Source organism: Engystomops pustulosus, chromosome 3 (assembly GCF_040894005.1).
Source record: "Engystomops pustulosus chromosome 3, aEngPut4.maternal, whole genome shotgun sequence".
Taxonomy (NCBI): Eukaryota; Metazoa; Chordata; class Amphibia; order Anura; family Leptodactylidae; genus Engystomops; species Engystomops pustulosus.
Window position 1 is genome coordinate 58,199,944 of NC_092413.1, and position 17,702 is coordinate 58,217,645.

General features: G+C 44.4%; 3 non-coding genes across 3 annotated transcripts; all 3 read left to right on the forward strand.

The window, feature by feature from the left end:
- The first annotated feature begins 3,687 nt into the window (after positions 1-3,687).
- On the forward strand, positions 3,688-3,770 carry TRNAI-UAU (transfer RNA isoleucine (anticodon UAU)). Its single transcript has one exon. It is a non-coding gene; the product is annotated as a tRNA-Ile (tRNA).
- Positions 3,771-4,497: 727 nt separating this feature from the next.
- TRNAL-UAA (transfer RNA leucine (anticodon UAA)) lies at positions 4,498-4,580 on the forward strand. Its single transcript has one exon. It is a non-coding gene; the product is annotated as a tRNA-Leu (tRNA).
- Positions 4,581-16,669: 12,089 nt separating this feature from the next.
- Positions 16,670-16,752, forward strand: TRNAL-UAA (transfer RNA leucine (anticodon UAA)). The gene has a single exon. It is a non-coding gene; the product is annotated as a tRNA-Leu (tRNA).
- The last annotated feature ends 950 nt before the right edge of the window (positions 16,753-17,702 follow it).

The following is a 17,702-nucleotide window of genomic DNA, read 5'->3' on the forward strand; positions in this document are numbered from 1 at the left end:
GAGAATGTTGGCGAGACACAAGAGGGGACCATTGTTCAGTCCTTCACTGTTCAGCGTGTATGGGCAGAAGAAGAGGAGTTGGAGGAGTTGGAGGAGGAGGAAATGGGCAGTCAGGCCAGTGAGGGGAGTGAATTCTTGCGCGTTGGGACTCTGGCGCATATGGCAGATTTCATGCTAGGCTGCCTATCCCGTGACCCTCGCGTTCAAAGAATTTATTCCAGCACCGATTACTGGGTATTCACTCTCCTGGACCCACGGTACAAGCAAAATCTTTCCACTCTCATCCCTGGAGAGGAAAGGAGTGTGAGAATGCATGAATACCAGCAGGCCCTGGTGCACAAGCTGAAACAGTATTTCCCTTCTGACAGCGCTAGCGGCAGAGTGCGTAGTTCTGCGGGACAAGTAGCGAGGGAGAGTAGGCGAGCAGGCAGCTTGTCCAGCACTGGCAAGGGTACGCTTTACAAGGCTTTTGCCAGCTTTATGTCACCCCAGCAAGACACTGTCACCTGTCCCCAGTCTCGGCAGAGTAGGGCTGATCTTTACAGAAAGATGGTGAGGGAGTACGTAGCTGACCATACCATCGTCCTAAATGATCACACAGCTCCCTACAACTACTGGGTTTCAAAGCTGGACATGTGGCACGAACTGGCGCTGTACACCTTGGAGGTTCTTGCCTGCCCTGCCGCTAGCGTGTTGTCCGAGCGAGTTTTCAGTGCAGCTGGTGGCATCATCACCGATAAGTGTACACGCCTGTCGACTGACAGCGCTGACAGGCTGACGCTTATTAAGATGAATAAAGCCTGGATTTCTCATAATTTCAAATCTCCACCAGGTGAAGGAAGCTCAACCTGAATAATTTAAGCACTCCTCCTCCTCATTTTCCTCCTTCTCCTCCTCTTTGTACACTAAAGCAGAGGAAACTGGCTATTTTTTGACAGGGCCCACTGGCTCTAGCTATAGTACTTTATGCATTTAATTTTTCTGGAGGGCCACCTACCCGTTCCTCTGTTTTAAACAATTTTTGGGACTGCCACATACAGGCACTCAATCTATTCAATTTTTCTGGAGGGCCACCTACCTGCTCCTCTGGTTTGAAAACTTTTTTGGACTGCCACATACAGGCACTCAATCTATTCAATTTTTCTGGAGGGCCACTTACCTGCTCCTCTGGTTTGAAAACTTTTTTGGACTGCCACATACAGGCACTCAATCTATTTCATTTTTCTGGAGGGCCACCTACCTGCTCCTCTGGTTTGAAAACTTTTTTGGACTGCCACATACAGGCACTCAATCTATTTAATTTTTCTGGAGGGCCACCTACCTGCTCCTCTGGTTTGAAAACTTTTTTGGACTGCCACATACAGGCACTATCCAAATTAAATTGTCTCCATAGCAGCCTCCACACGTTGTCTCCATTGCTACCTCCAAAAGTCGTCCATATAGCTGCCTCCATACATCGTCCCCTTATCAAACGAGGTGTGTCAGGCAGAAATTTGGGTTGTTTTCATGGATTCCACATCAAAGTTGTTAACTTTGTCACCACCCTGCTGTGTTATCCACAAAATATACTGGCAAACTTTTATGATTAACCGATATTATTTCAGCGCTTCTTGCGCATCTGTTGATTACACTGCTGTGTAATCCACAAAATATACTGCCAAACTTTTACCATTTACGGATATTATTTCAGCTCTTCTTGCGCATCTGTTTACATTCCCCTCACCCACCATATCCCAAACTTATAAGAACGCTACTACACTTAACTTGGTGGAGGCTGGGACCGAGTCTGACCCTGGGGCTGGTCATATACTGCCGATGCCGAGGATTGCGGGGCCTACCTCGGTCCAGGTCTCAAAGGCCTACTATACCTCCTCCTCCTCCCACCCCTCCTCCACCTCCTCCTCCTCCGAATTACCATCCGTGGGCATGGCGCCATCAGTCGGTAGCTCTAGGCACAGCAGCAGTGCCGTCGCCAAGCGACAGCAGGCGGTGCTCAAACTGCTGAGCCTAGGCGATAAAAGGCACACCGCCCAAGAGCTATTACAGGGCATTCCACATCAATCTTGTTAACTTTGTCGCCACCCTGCTGTGTAATCCACAAAATATACTGGCAAACTTTTATCATTTACCGATATTATTTCAGCGCTTCTTGCGCATCTGTTTACATTCCCCTCACCCGCCACATCCCAAACTTATAAGAACGCTACTACACTTGATCTTATACAAAAGTGTCTTATACTTAGAAGTGCTGTTTGGGGAGTAGCCTAGAGACAGGGGCTTGGATTGGCGAAAGCTCGCCTGGCAGCGGAGCGCCAGCTCCACCCCAAGATCCAACTAACATAGTTTTAACTACAGCACCTTTAATCTACTACTAGTTCACTGCCTCCATACATGGTCCCCTTATCAAACGAGCTGTGTCAGGCAAAATTTTTGGGTTGTTTTCATGGCTTCCACATCAAACTTGTTAACTTTGTCGCCACCCTGCTGTGTAATCCACAAAATATACTGGCAAAGTTTTATCATTTACCGATATTATTTGAGCGCTTCTTGCTCACCTCCTTTGGTTCCTCTCTGCCACCCATTGGTTTTAAGCCTGAGTCCATTTGGGGTATGTTGCCAAGACACTCTCTAGCCTGCCGCTGCTGCCGCTGCCTCTGCATGCCATCCCCTATAGTGTCAGGGTCAATTATTGGATGTTTTAGATGCTATCTAGCTTCATTCTGTCACTCTGTCATGGCCATGCTGTTGCCCATAATTTTGGCATAATGGTGCGTTTAAGCAGCCTCAGAGGCATCCATGCATGCTGCCCCTGCTGTTTCCTGTCCATTTCCGTGGTGTTTCCATCCTTTTCTGAGGTTTCCAGGTGTTTGGACAAGCTTCCCTGTGCAGAGCCTTGGTCCCCTTGAAAAAGGCTCGAGTCTCCCATTGACTTCAATGGGGCTCGTTATTCGAGATGAGCACTCGAGCATCGGGAAAAGTTTGTCTCGAATAACGAGTACCCGAGCATTTTAGTGCTCGCTCATCTCTATTCTTGACCTTTATCCAAATCACCTGTTGATCAAAAGATGAGTTTCTCAGCACCATATTGTGATCAATGCATTTTATTCCTCACTATTCAGAGAAAACTGCTATTTCAGCAAAATTAAATAATATTGAAAATACAATTTATTAATATATTCAGGTGAATATTCTATCAGCATCTTTGTTCAAAGTTTCAAAACATATGCTATGAAAAAGACATGAGAAAATGTATAGGAGAAGTTTAACCTGACTCAGGTAGTCATAGAACAATTTGTCAAAAGATAGTGGTGAACAAAGTTGGATTGTAAAATCTGTCTTAGAAAATCCAATCTAGAAACACCATTAGTTTTCAGACAGATGTAGTCTAAAAAAGAGGTCAAACAGTGTCAGTAAAAGCAGTTTTCCCTATTTGGTAATCTCAAATGAGTGTGCAACTTTTTGTTTCATAGATGTATGCTTAGACAGATAGGTTAAGGCGAATGGGTGAGATTTCGGACATATCTAGAAATTATAGTGGTTCTCTATCCGGCTTATTTCTACAAAGACAAAAAAATCACCAAAAAATAAACAAATTTGTAAACCTGAATGATTTTGTACAACTTACATGAATGCATTATTCCAAACAACCACTATGTTGATCTCGGAGTCTAACAAGTTGTTGTTCGAACCAGGATGGCCGAGTGGTTAAGGCGTTGGACTTATGATCCAATGGATATAGATCCGCGTGGGTTCGAACCCCACACCTGGTAAAAGTTTTTACCTTGGACTTCTGGCAAATTGGTCTAGATTGAGTAACTCATTAGTGACAATAAACATTTTGTTCTTGACCTTTATCCAAATCACCTGTTGAGCAAAAGATGAGTCTCTGAGCACCATATTGTGATCAATGCCTTTTGTTCCTCACTTTTCAGAGAAATCTGCTATTTTAGAAAAATTAAATAATATTGAAAATACAATATATTAATATATGTAGGTGAATATTCTATCAGCATCTTTGTTCAAAGTTTCAAAACATATGCTATGAAAAAGACATGAGAAAATGTATAGGAGAAGTTTAACCTGACTCAGGTAGTCATAGAACAATTTGTCAAAAGATAGTGGTGAACAAAGTTAGACTGTAAAATCTGTCTTAGAAAATCCAATCTAGAAACGCCATTAGTTTTCTGACAGATGTAGTCTAGAAAAGAGGTCAAACAGTGTCAGGAAAAGCAGTTTTTCCTATTTGGTAATCTTAAATGAGTGCAAGTTTTTGTTTCATAGATGTATGCTTGGACAGATAGGTAAAGGCGAAAGTGTGAGTTTTCGGACATATCTAGAAATTATAGTGGTTCTCTATCTGGCTCTTTTCTAGAAAGGCAAAAAAAAACACCAAAAACTAAACAAATTTGTAAATCTGAATTATTTTGTACAACTTACATAAATGCATTATTCCAATTAACCACTATGTTGATCTCGGAGTATAGCAGGTCGCATTCCACCATGATGGCCGAGTGGTTAAGACGTTGGACTTAAGTTCCAATGGATATATATCCGCGTGGGTTCGAACCCCACTCCTGGTAAAAGTTTAAACCTTGGACTTCTGGCAAATTGGTCTAGATTGAGTAATTCATTAGTGACAATAAACAATTTAATCATGACCTTTATCCAAATCACCTGTTGATCAAAAGATGAGTCTCTGAGCACCATATTGTGATCAATGCATTTTGTTTCTCACTATTCAGAGAAACCTGCTATTTTAGAAATATTAAATAATATTGAAAATACAATATATTAATATATGTAGGTGAATATTCTATCAGCATCTTTGTTCAAAGTTTCAAAACATATGCTATGAAAAAGACATGAGAAAATGTATAGGAGAAGTTTAACCTGACTCAGGTAGTCATAGAACAATTTTTCAAAAGATAGTGGTGAACAAAGTTGGACTGTAAAATCTGGGGTTCGAACCCCACTCCTGGTAAAAGTTTTAACCTTGGACTTCTGGCAAATTGGTCTAAATTGAGTAATTCATTAGTGACAATAAACATTTTGTTCTTGACTAGAGATGAGCGAACACTAAAATGCTCGGGTACTCGTTATTCGAGACGAACTTTTCCCGATGCTCGAGTGCTCGTCTCGAATAACGAACCCCATTGAAGTCAATGGGAGACTCGAGCATTTTTCAAGGGGACCAAGGCTCTGCACAGGGAAGCTTGGCCAAACACCTGGGAACCTCAGAAAAGGATGGAAACACCACGGAAATGGACAGGAAACAGCAGGGGCAGCATGCATGGATGCCTCTGAGGCTGCATAATCGCACCATTATGCCAAAATTATGGGCAACAGCATGGCCATGACAGAGTGACAGAATGAAGCTAGATAGCATCTAAAACATCCAATAATTGACCCTGACACTATAGGGGATGGCATGCAGAGGCAGCGGCAGCAGGCTAGAGAGTGTCATGGCGACATACCCTAAATGGACTCAGGCTTCAAACCAATGGGTGGCAGAGAGGAACCAAAGGAGGTGAGCAAGAAGCGCTCAAATAATATCGGTACATGATAAAAGTTTGCCAGTATATTTTGTGGATTACACAGCAGGGTGGCGACAAAGTTAACATGGAAGCCATGAAAACAACCCAAAATTCTGCCTGACAGAGCTCGTTTGATAAGGGGACCATGTATGGAGGCAGTGAACTAGTAGTAGATTAAAGGTCCTGCAGTTAAAACTATGTTAGTTGGATCTTGGCATGGAGCTGGCGCTCCGCTGCCAGGCGAGCTTTCGCCAATCCAAGCCCATGTCTATAGGCTACTCCCCAAACAGCACTTCTAAGAACCTTTTGTATAAGATCAAGTGTAGTAGCGTTCTTATAAGTTTAGGATATGGCGGGTGAGGGGAATGTAAACAGATGCGCAAGAAGCGCTGAAATAATATCCCTAAATGGTAAAAGTTTGCAAGTATATTTTGGGGATTACACAGCAGGGTGGCGACAAAGTTAACAACTTTGATGTGGAATGCCCTGTAATAGCTCTTGGGCGGTGTGCCTTTTATCGCCTAGGCTCAGCAGTTTCAGCACCGCCTGCTGTCGCTTAGCGACGGCACTGCTGCTGTGCCTAGAGCTACCGACTGATGGCGCCATGCCCACGGATGGTAATTCGGAGGAGGAGGAGGTGGAGGAGGGGTGGGAGGAGGTATAGTAGGCCTTTGAGACCTGGACCGAGGTAGGCCCCGCAATTCTCTGCGTCGGCAGTATATGACCAGCCCCAGGGTCAGACTCGGTCCCAGCCTGCACCAAGTTAAGTGTAGTAGCGTTCTTATAAGTTTGGGATATGGCGGGTGAGGGGAATGTAAACAGATGCGCAAGAAGCGCATGATGCGCATGGAGCTGGCGTTCCGCTGCCAGGCGAGCTTTCGCCAATCCAAGCCCCTGTCTCTAGGCTACTCCCCAAACAGCACTTCTAAGAACCTTTTGTATAAGATCAAGTGTAGTAGCGTTCTTATAAGTTTAGGATATGCCGGGTGAGGGGAATGTAAACAGATGCGCAAGAAGCGCTGAAATAATATCCCTAAATGGTAAAAGTTTGCCAGTATATTTTGTGGATAACACAGCAGGGTGGCGACAAAGTTAACAACTTTGATGTGGAATCCATGAAAACAACCCAAATTTCTGCCTGACACACCTCGTTTGATAAAGGGACGATGTATGGAGGCAGCTATATGGACGACTTTTGGAGGTAGCAATGGAGACAACGTGTGGAGGCTGCTATGGAGACAATTTAATTTGGATAGTGCCTGTATGTGGCAGTCCCAAACATTTTTCAAACCAGAGGAGCAGGTAGGTGGCCCTCCAGTAAAATGGGATAGATTGAGTGCCTGTATGTGGCAGTCCCAAAAATGTTTCAAACCAGAGGAGCAGGTAGGTGGCCCTCCAGTAAAATGGAATAGATTGAGTGCCTGTATGTGGCAGTCCCAAAAATTGTTCAAACCAGAGGAGCAGGTAGGTGGCCCTGCAGTAAAATGGAATAGATTGAGTGCCTGTATGTGGCAGTCCCAAAAATTGTTCAAACCAGAGGAGCAGGTAGGTGGCCCTGCAGTAAAATGGAATAGATTGAGTGCCTGTATGTGGCAGTCCCAAAAATGTTTCAAACCAGAGGAGCAGGTAGGTGGCCCTCCAGTAAAATGGAATAGATTGAGTGCCTGTATGTGGCAGTCCCAAAAATTGTTCAAACCAGAGGAGCAGGTAGGTGGCCCTGCAGTAAAATGGAATAGATTGAGTGCCTGTATGTGGCAGTCCCAAAAATTTTTTAAAACAGAGGACCGGGTAGGTGGCCCTCCAGAAAAATGGAATAGATTGAGTGCCTGTATGTGGCACTCACAAAAATTGTTTCAAACAGAGGACCGGGTAGGTGGCCCTCCAGAAAAATTAAATGCATGAAGTACTATAGCAAGAGCCAGTGGGCCCTGTCAAAAAATAGCCATTTTCCTCTGCTTTACTGTACAAAGAGGAGGAGAAGGAGGAAAATGAGGAGGAGGAGGAGGAGTGGATCAATTATTCAGGTTGAGCTTCCTTCACCTGGTGGAGATTGGAAATTCTGAGAAATCCAGCCTTTATTCATTTTAATAAGCGTCAGCCTGTCAGCGCTGTCAGTCGACAGGCGTGTACGCTTATCGGTGATGATGCCACCAGCTGCACTGAAAACCCGCTCGGACAAGACGCTAGCGGCAGGGCAGGCAAGAACCTCCAAGGCGTACAGCGCCAGTTCGTGCCACATGTCCAGCTTTGAAACCCAGTAGTTGTAGGGAGCTGTGTGATCATTTAGGACGATGGTATGGTCAGCTACGTACTCCCTCACCATCTTTCTGTAAAGATCAGCCCTACTCTGCCGAGACTGGGGACAGGTGACAGTGTCTTGCTGGGGTGACATAAAGCTGGCAAAAGCCTTGTAAAGCGTACCCTTGCCAGTGCTGGACAAGCTGCCTGCTCGCCTACTCTCCCTCGCTACTTGTCCCGCAGAACTACGCACTCTGCCGCTAGCGCTGTCAGAAGGGAAATACTGTTTCAGCTTGTGCACCAGGGCCTGCTGGTATTCATGCATTCTCACACTCCTTTCCTCTCCAGGGATGAGAGTGGGAAGATTTTGCTTGTACCGTGGGTCCAGGAGAGTGAACACCCAGTAATCGGTGCTGGAATAAATTCTTTGAACGCGAGGGTCACGGGATAGGCAGCCTAGCATGAAATCTGCCATATGCGCCAGAGTACCAACGCGTAAGAATTCACTCCCCTCACTGGCCTGACTGTCCATTTCCTCCTCCTCCAACTCCTCCAACTCCTCTTCTTCTGCCCATACACGCTGAACAGTGAAGGACTCAACAATGGTCCCCTCTTGTGTCTCGCCAACATTCTCCTCCTCTTCCTCCTCATCCTCCTCCACCTCCACCTCCTCCGATATGCGCTGAGAAACAGACCTCAGGGTGCTTTGGCTATCAACAAGGGAATATTCTTCCCCCGTCTCTTGTGACGAGCGCAAAGCTTCCGACTTCATGCTGACCAGAGAGTTTTTCAACAGGCCAAGCAGCGGGATGGTGAGGCTGATGATGGCGGCATCGCCACTGACCATCTGTGTTGACTCCTCAAAGTTACTCAGCACCTGACAGATATCAGACATCCACGTCCACTCCTCATTGTAGACTTGAGGAAGCTGACTGACCTGACTACCAGTTCTGGTGGAAGTTGACATCTGGCAGTCTACAATCGCTCTGCGCTGCTGGTAAACTCTGGATAACATGGTCAGTGTTGAATTCCACCTCGTGGGCACGTCGCACAACAGTCGGTGAGCGGGCAGTTGGAGGCGGAGCTGCGCTGCCCTGAGAGTGGCAGCATCTGGGCTGGACTTCCTGAAATGCGCACAGATGCGGCGCACCTTCGTGAGCAAATCAGACAGATTGGGGTATGTCTTGAGGAAACGCTGCACTATCAGATTTAACACATGGGCCAGGCATGGCACATGTGTCAGTCTGCCGAGTTGCAGAGCCGCCACCAGGTTACGGCCGTTGTCACACACAACCATTCCCGGCTTGAGGTTCAGCGGTGCCAGCCACAGATCAGTCTGCGCCGTGATGCCCTGTAATAGCTCTTGGGCGGTGTGCCTTTTGTCGCCTAGGCTCAGCAGTTTGAGCACCGCCTGCTGTCGCTTAGCGACGGCACTGCTGCTGTGCCTAGAGCTACCGACTGATGGCGCCGTGCCCACGGATGGTAGTTCGGAGGAGGAGGTGGAGGAGGGGTGGGAGGAGGAGGAGGCATAGTAGGCCTGAAACACCTGGACCGAGGTAGGCCCCGCAATCCTCGGCGTCGGCAGTATATGAGCAGCCCCAGGGTCAGACTCGGTCCCAGCCTCCACCAAGTTAACCCAATGTGCCGTCAGCGATATATAGTGGCCCTGCCCGGCAGCACTCGTCCACGTGTCCGTGGTCAGGTGGACCTTGTCAGAAACGGCGTTGGTCAGGGCACGGATGATGTTGTCTGACACGTGCTGGTGCAGGGCTGGGACGGCACATCGGGAAAAGTAGTGGCGGCTGGGGACCGAATACCGAGGGGCGGCCGCCGCCATGAGGTTGCGAAAGGCCTCGGTCTCTACTAGCCTATAGGGCAGCATCTCCAGGCTAAGCAATCTGGAGATGTGCACATTAAGGGCTTGGGCGTGCGGGTGGGTTGCACTATATTTGCGTTTCCGCTCCAGCGTCTGGGGTATGGAGAGCTGAACGCTGGTGGATGCTGTGGAGGATCATGGAGGCGACGATGGGGTTTTTGTGCCAGGGTCCTGGGCAGGGGGCTGACTAGCAGCTGACACAGGGGAAGGAGCAGTGGTGTGCACGGCAGGAGGTGAACGGGCTTGTTGCCACTGAGTGGGGTGCTTAGCATTCATATGCCTGCGCATACTGGTGGTAGTTAAGCTAGTAGTGGTGGAACCCCTGCTGAGCCTGGTTTGGCAAATGTTGCACACCACAGTCCGTCGGTCATCCGGTGTTTCCTTAAAGAACCTCCACACTTCTGAAGATCTAGCCCTCGCCGCAAGAGCCCTCACCACGGGAGCTTCACTAGTTGACAGTGGCGCTGATGCACCAGCTCTGGCCCTGCCTCTCCGTCTGGCCCCACCACTGCCTCTTCCAACCTGTTCAGGTCGAGGACTCTCCTCCGTCTCAGAAGCACTGTGTTCACCCGGCCTCTCAACCCAGCTTGGGTCTGTCACCTCATCATCCTCCGATCCCTCAGTCTGCTCCCCCCTCGGACTTCCTGCCCTGACAACAACTTCCCCACTGTCTGACAACCGTGTCTCCTCATCGTCGGACACCTCTTTACACACTTCCACTACGTCAAGAAGGTCATCATCACCCACAGACTGTGACTGGTGGAAAACCTGGGCATCGGAAAATTGCTCATCAGCAACCGGACAAGTGGTTTGTGACTGTGGGAAGGGTCCAGAAAACAGTTCCTCAGAGTATGCCGGTTCAAATGGCAAATTTTGCTGGGAGGGGGCAGACTGGGGGGGAGGAGGCTGAGGTGCAGGAGCTGGAGGAGTGCCGATTTCGGTGACATGGGTGGACTGCGTGGAAGACTGACTGGTGGACAAATTGCTCGAAGCATTGTCGGCAATCCACGACATCACCTGTTCGCACTGTTCTGGCCTCAACAGTGCTCTACCACGAGTCCCAGTAACTTCAGACATGAACCTAGGGAGTGTAGCTCTGCGGCGTTCCCCTGCTCCCTCATCAGCAGGTGGTGTCTCACCCCGCCCAGGACTACGGCCTCTGACCCCTGCAGTAGTTGGACGCCCACGTCCCCGCCCTCGTCCTCTACCCCTAGCCCTCGGGTTAAACATTTTTAAAATGAGAGTTATAACTTTTTTTTTTTTTTTACTTCTTTTTGTTTTTTTTGGTGTTTTTTTGTGTTTTTTTTTTTTTTGTGTTTTTTGTTTTTTTTTGAGTTTTTAAAACCAAACAATCCTATCCTATTGCTATGGCTATTTTCTAGCCAAGTATCAAAGGAAGCACACTACTATGCCAGATGAGATGACACTGAGTTATTGCCTAATAGAAATCCAACCCCTACTGAATTTTGCCACTTCGGCCTTTGCTATGGATATGTGCGCCACTAAGCGCAGAACACAGCGGTCGCAAGTCTCACTACAAATTGCTCAGAATTGGCAAGTACATGCACTGCAGAAACTACAGCCACCAGCAGATCAACCAGAAATCAAATATATAGAACGCTACTGTAGGCTTCAAGAAGCTGTTTGTATTCTCCTCTGGCTATTTTCTAGCCAAGTATCAAAGGAAGCACACTACTATGCCAGATGAGATGACACTGAGTTATTGCCTAATAGAAATCCAACCCCTACTGAATTTTGCCACTTCGGCCTTTGCTATGGATATGTGCGCCACTAAGCGCAGAACACAGCGGTCGCAAGTCTCACTACAAATTGCTCAGAATTGGCAAGTACATGCACTGCAGAAACTACAGCCACCAGCAGATCAACCAGAAATCAAATATATAGAACGCTACTGTAGGCTTCAAGAAGCTGTTTGTATTCTCCTATGGCTATTTTCTAGCCAAGTATCAAAGGAAGCACACTACTATGCCAGATGAGATGACACTGAGTTATTGCCTAATAGAAATCCAACCCCTACTGAATTTTGCCACTTCGGCCTTTGCTATGGATATGTGCGCCACTAAGCGCAGAACACAGCGGTCGCAAGTCTCACTACAAATTGCTCAGAATTGGCAAGTACATGCACTGCAGAAACTACAGCCACCAGCAGATCAACCAGAAATCAAATATATAGAACGCTACTGTAGGCTTCAAGAAGCTGTTTGTATTCTCCTCTGGCTATTTTCTAGCCAAGTATCAAAGGAAGCACACTACTATGCCAGATGAGATGACACTGAGTTATTGCCTAATAGAAATCCAACCCCTACTGAATTTTGCCACTTCGGCCTTTGCTATGGATATGTGCGCCACTAAGCGCAGAACACAGCGGTCGCAAGTCTCACTACAAATTGCTCAGAATTGGCAAGTACATGCACTGCAGAAACTACAGCCACCAGCAGATCAACCAGAAATCAAATATATAGAACGCTACTGTAGGCTTCAAGAAGCTGTTTGTATTCTCCTATGGCTATTTTCTAGCCAAGTATCAAAGGAAGCACACTACTATGCCAGATGAGATGACACTGAGTTATTGCCTAATAGAAATCCAACCCCTACTGAATTTTGCCACTTCGGCCTTTGCTATGGATATGTGCGCCACTAAGCGCAGAACACAGCGGTCGCAAGTCTCACTACAAATTGCTCAGAATTGGCAAGTACATGCACTGCAGAAACTACAGCCACCAGCAGATCAACCAGAAATCAAATATATAGAACGCTACTGTAGGCTTCAAGAAGCTGTTTGTATTCTCCTATGGCTATTTTCTAGCCAAGTATCAAAGGAAGCACACTACTATGCCAGATGAGATGACACTGAGTTATTGCCTAATAGAAATCCAACCCCTACTGAATTTTCCCACTTCGGTCTTTGCTATGGATATGTGTGCCACTAAGAGCTAAACACAACGGTAGCAAGTCCCCCTGCTAATTCCTCACAAAATGGTAAAAGATGCAAATTAAAATAAAAAAAGTAGAACGTTATTGTAGCCCTAAGAAGGGCTGTTGGGTTCTTTGAGAATCACTCCTGCCTAACAGTAAGCTAATAGAACACCCTAACGCTTTCCCTGACCAGCAGCAGCTCTCTCCCTAGCGGCATCCAGAGACAGAATGATCCGAGCAGCGCGGCCAGCGGCTAGTCTATCCCAGGGTCACCTGATCTGGCCAGCCAACCACTGCTATCGACGTGTAAGGGTACCACGTCATGCTGGGTGGAGTGCAGAGTCTCCTGGCTTGTGATTGGCTCTGTTTCTGGCCGCCAAAAAGCAAAACGGCGGGAGCTGCCATTTTCTCGAGCGGGCGAAGTATTCGTCCGAGTAACGAGCAGTTTCGAGTACCCTAATGCTCGACCGAGCATCAAGCTCGGACGAGCATGTTCGCTCATCTCTATTCTTGACCTTTATCCAAAACACCTGTTCATCAAAAGTTGAGTCTCTGAGCACCATATTGTGAGCAATGCATTTTGTTCCTCACTATTCAGAGAAACCTGCTATATTATAAAAATTAAATAATATTGAAAATACAATATATTAATATATGTAGGTGAATATTCTATCAGCATCTTTGTTCAAAGTTTCAAAACATATGTTATGAAAAAGACATGAGAAAATGTATAGGAGTAGTTTAACCTGACTCAGGTAGTCATAGAACAATTTGTCAAAAGATAGTGGTGAACAAAGTTGGACTGTAAAATCTGTCTTAGAAAATCCAATCTAGGAACGCCATTTGTTTTCTGACAGATGTAGTCTAAAAAAAAGGTCAAACAGTGTTAGGAAAAAAAGTTTTTCCTATTTGGTAATCTCAAATGAGTGTGCAAGTTTTTGTTTCATAGATGTATGCTTGGACAGATTGGTTACGGCGAATGGGTGAGATTTCAGACATATCTAGAAATTATAGTGGTTCTCTATCTGGCTCTTTTCTACAAAGACAAAAAAAAACACCAAAAACTAAAATGATTTGTAAACCTGAATGATTTTGTACAACTTCCATAAATGCATTGTTCCAACCAACCACTATATTGATCTCGGAGTCCAGCAGGTTGTTTTTCCACCAGGATGGCCGAGTGGTTAAAGTGTTGGACTTAAGATCCAATGGATATATATCTGCCTGTGTTCGAACCCCACTCCTGGTAAAAGTTTTATCCTTGGACTTCTGGCAAATTGGTCTAGATTGAGTAATTCATTAGTGACAATAAACATTTTGTTCTTGACCTTTATCCAAATCACCTGTTGATCAAAAGATGAGTCTCTGAGCACCATATTGTGATCAATGCATTTTGTTCCTCATTATTCTGAGAAACCTGCTATTTTAGAAAAATTAACCCCTTCCCGACATTTGACGTAATAGTACTGCATCGCGGGAGGTGCGTTCCCGCAAAATGCAGTACTATTACGTCATGCTTCTGGCACCGGCTCCTTAACGGAGCCGGCGCCAGAAGCTGCAGGTGTCAGCTATATATTATAGCCGACACCTGCCTCTAACACCCGCGATCGGAGATTTCTCCGATCGCGGGTGTTAACCCCTGACACGCCGCGGTCGCGCTGACCGCGGCGTGCAAGGGGCATTTCAGAAGAATCGGACCCCCCCGCGGCGCTTACCGGGGGGGGTCCGCTGCTCCGATCGCAGCCCCGGGACTGCCGGTGCCCGGGGCTGCGCGATCCTCCTGCCGGGAGCCGGGTCCTGCCTTCTGACAGGACCCGGCTGTAACACACTGAGCATGCGCAGCATGCTCAGTGTGTTACATTACACAGTGTAATACATCTGTATTACACTGTGTAATGTGAAGAAGAGCTTGAACAAGTGATCAGTGGATCACTTGTTCAAGCTAACCTGTAAAAGTTAATAAAAATGTTAAAAACACTACATAAAATAATTTTTTAATAAAAATAATTAATTAAATAAACTTAGAGTCCCCTAAACACAAATATTCCCTATACACATGCAATAAAGTGAAAAAAACACAAAATCGCCAAAAAACCCCACATATTTGGTATCGCCGCGTCCGTAACAATCCGTACAATAACTCAGAAACATTATTGGACCCGCTCGGTGAACGCCGTAAAAACAAAACCCGAAAAACACGCCAAAAATTTAAATTTTTCATAAAATCTCTATACAAAAATGTTCTAAAAAGTGATAAAAAAAAGTTATGTGCGCAAAAATGGTACCACTGAAAAGAACAACTCAACACGTAAAAAATAAGCCCTAAACTAGCTCTGTCAACCAAAAAATATTAAAGTTACGTCTCCGAAAAGTTGGCGATGCAAAAACAAATGAGATTTCCTCTATATTAGTTTTTATCCAGTAAAATTGTAAAAATAAATGAAAAACTATACAAATGAGGTATCACCGTAATCGTAGTGACCTATAGAATGAAGATAATATAATATTTTTAGTGTACGGTGTACGACCCCCAAAAAATACGAAAAGAAAGTAAACCAAAATTGACAATTTTCTTTTCACCCATACATTCAAGAGTTAATAAAATCTCATCAATAAGCTAATGACCCACTAAAATGAAGTATTTGTAAAGTGCATCTCATGTCGCAGAAAATAAGCCCTTATATGTCCAAATTGCCAAAAAAATAAAGATTGTATAGCCAATAAAAATTGACAATGCATAATCTGCTCTGAATGGCGCAGCTTCCCTTCGACGCCCTGGCGTGTGCCCATACAGCAGGTTACCACCACATATGGGGTATTATTATACACGAAAGAGATTGGGTATCAAATTTTGTGGAGCGTTTTGGTATTTTATCCAATGACAATTTGTACATTTTTGAAAAACATATTAATTTACCCAAAAAAATTTTACTTTCAAAATTGCATCTGATTTTGTTTTAACCCCTGTAAAACAATTAAAGGGTTAACAAACTTCATAAAAGTTGTTTCACATACGTTGAGGGGCGTAGTTTCTATAATGGGGTAATTTATGGGGTTTACTTTTATTTAGGTCTCTCAAAGTGATTTGAAACCTGAGCAGGTTCCTCAATAGCAGGATTTTGCGTTTTTTATGAAAATGTGAAAAATCGCACCTAACGTTCAAAGGCCCATAACATCCTACAAAAATAAGAGTATGCATAAAAAACCATGTCCACATAAATTAGACATTTAGTGAATGTTAGTTATTACGTTTTTTTGCGGTTATGACTATGTATGGAAAAAGTAGAACATTTTGAAGTTCAAAAATCTAAATTTTTTCCAAATTTTCACCAAATATCTGATTTTCTCATAAATAAATGCAAAACATACCACCAAAATTTTTCAAATAACCTGAAGTACGATGTGTCACGAGAAAACAATTTTAAAATCACTTGGATATGTTAAAGCGTTCCGAAGTTATAACCACTTATAGTGACACAGGGCAGATTTGAAAAAATGGGCCGTGTCAGGAAGGTGAAAAGTGGCTTCAGCGTTAAGGGGTTAAATAATATTAAAAATACAATATATTAATATATGTAGGTGAATATTCTTTCAGCATCTTTGTTCAAAGTTTCAAAACATATGCTATGTAAAAGACATGAGAAAATGTATAGGAGAAGTTTAACCTGACTCAGGTAGTCATAGAACAATTTGTCAAAAGATAGTGGTGAACAAAGTTGGACTGTAAAATCTGTCTTAGAAAATCCAATCTAGAAACGCCATTAGTTTTCTGACAGATGTAGTCTAGAAAAGAGGTCAAACAGTGTCAGGAAAAGCAGTTTTTCCTATTTGGTAATCTCAAATGAGTGTGCAAGTTTTTGTTTCATAGATGTATGCTTGGACAGATTGGTTACCGCGAATGGGTGAGATTTCGGACATATCTAGAAACTATAGTGGTTCTCTATCTGGCTCTTTTCTAGAAAGGCAAAAAAAACCACCAAAAACTAAACAAATTTGTAAATCTGAATTATTTTGTACAACTTACATAAATGCATTATTCCAATTAACCACTATGTTGATCTCGGAGTGTAGCAGGTCGCATTCCACCATGATGGCCGAGTGGTTAAGACGTTGGACTTAAGATCCAATGGATATATATCCGCGTGGGTTCGAACCCCACTCCTGGTAAAAGTTTAAACCTTGGACTTCTGGCAAATTGGTCTAGATTGAGTAATTCATTAGTGACAATAAACAATTTAATCATGACCTTTATCCAAATCACCTGTTGATCAAAAAATGAGTCTGTGAGCACCATATTGTGATCAATGCATTTTGTTTCTCACTATTCAGAGAAACCTGCTATTTTAGAAATATTAAATAATATTGAAAATACAATATATTAATATATGTAGGTGAATATTCTATCAGCATCTTTGTTCAAAGTTTCAAAACATATGCTATGAAAAAGACATGATAAAATGTATAGGAGAAGTTTAACCTGACTTAGGTAATCATAGAACAATTTTTCAAAAGATAGTGGTGAACAAAGTTGGACTGTAAAATCTGGGGTTCGAACCCCACTCCTGGTAAATGTTTTAACCTTGGACTTCTGGCAAATTGGTCTAGATTGAGTAATTCATTAGTGACAATAAACATTTTGTTCTTGACCTTTATCCAAATCACCTGTTGATCAAAAGTTGAGTCTCTGAGCACCATATTGTGAGCAATGCATTTTGTTCCTCACTATTCAGAGAAACCTGCTATATTATAAAAAATTAAATAATATTGAAAATACCTATGCTTTTAATATACCAGCATCGGAGTCCCGTCCATACAGAATAACTGAATGTCCTAAATGCAAATTGCCAATGGTAGACCTGTATCACTCAATATGGACATGCCCCATAGTGCAATCTTTCTGGAAGTCCTTCCAAGCATTTATCACGTCCCATTACAATATCACGATTCCCCTACAACCGTTGGCCCTCGTCTTCCACTCTGTAATACCCCAGGGAGAGGAGGAAGAGGAGGAGATAGAGGTCATGATATCCCCGATTCTTCATATACTCATGTTGATAGCAAAAAGATGCTTATTGAACCATTGGTTGGAATCGGAACTTCCATCGATGGAGGAAATA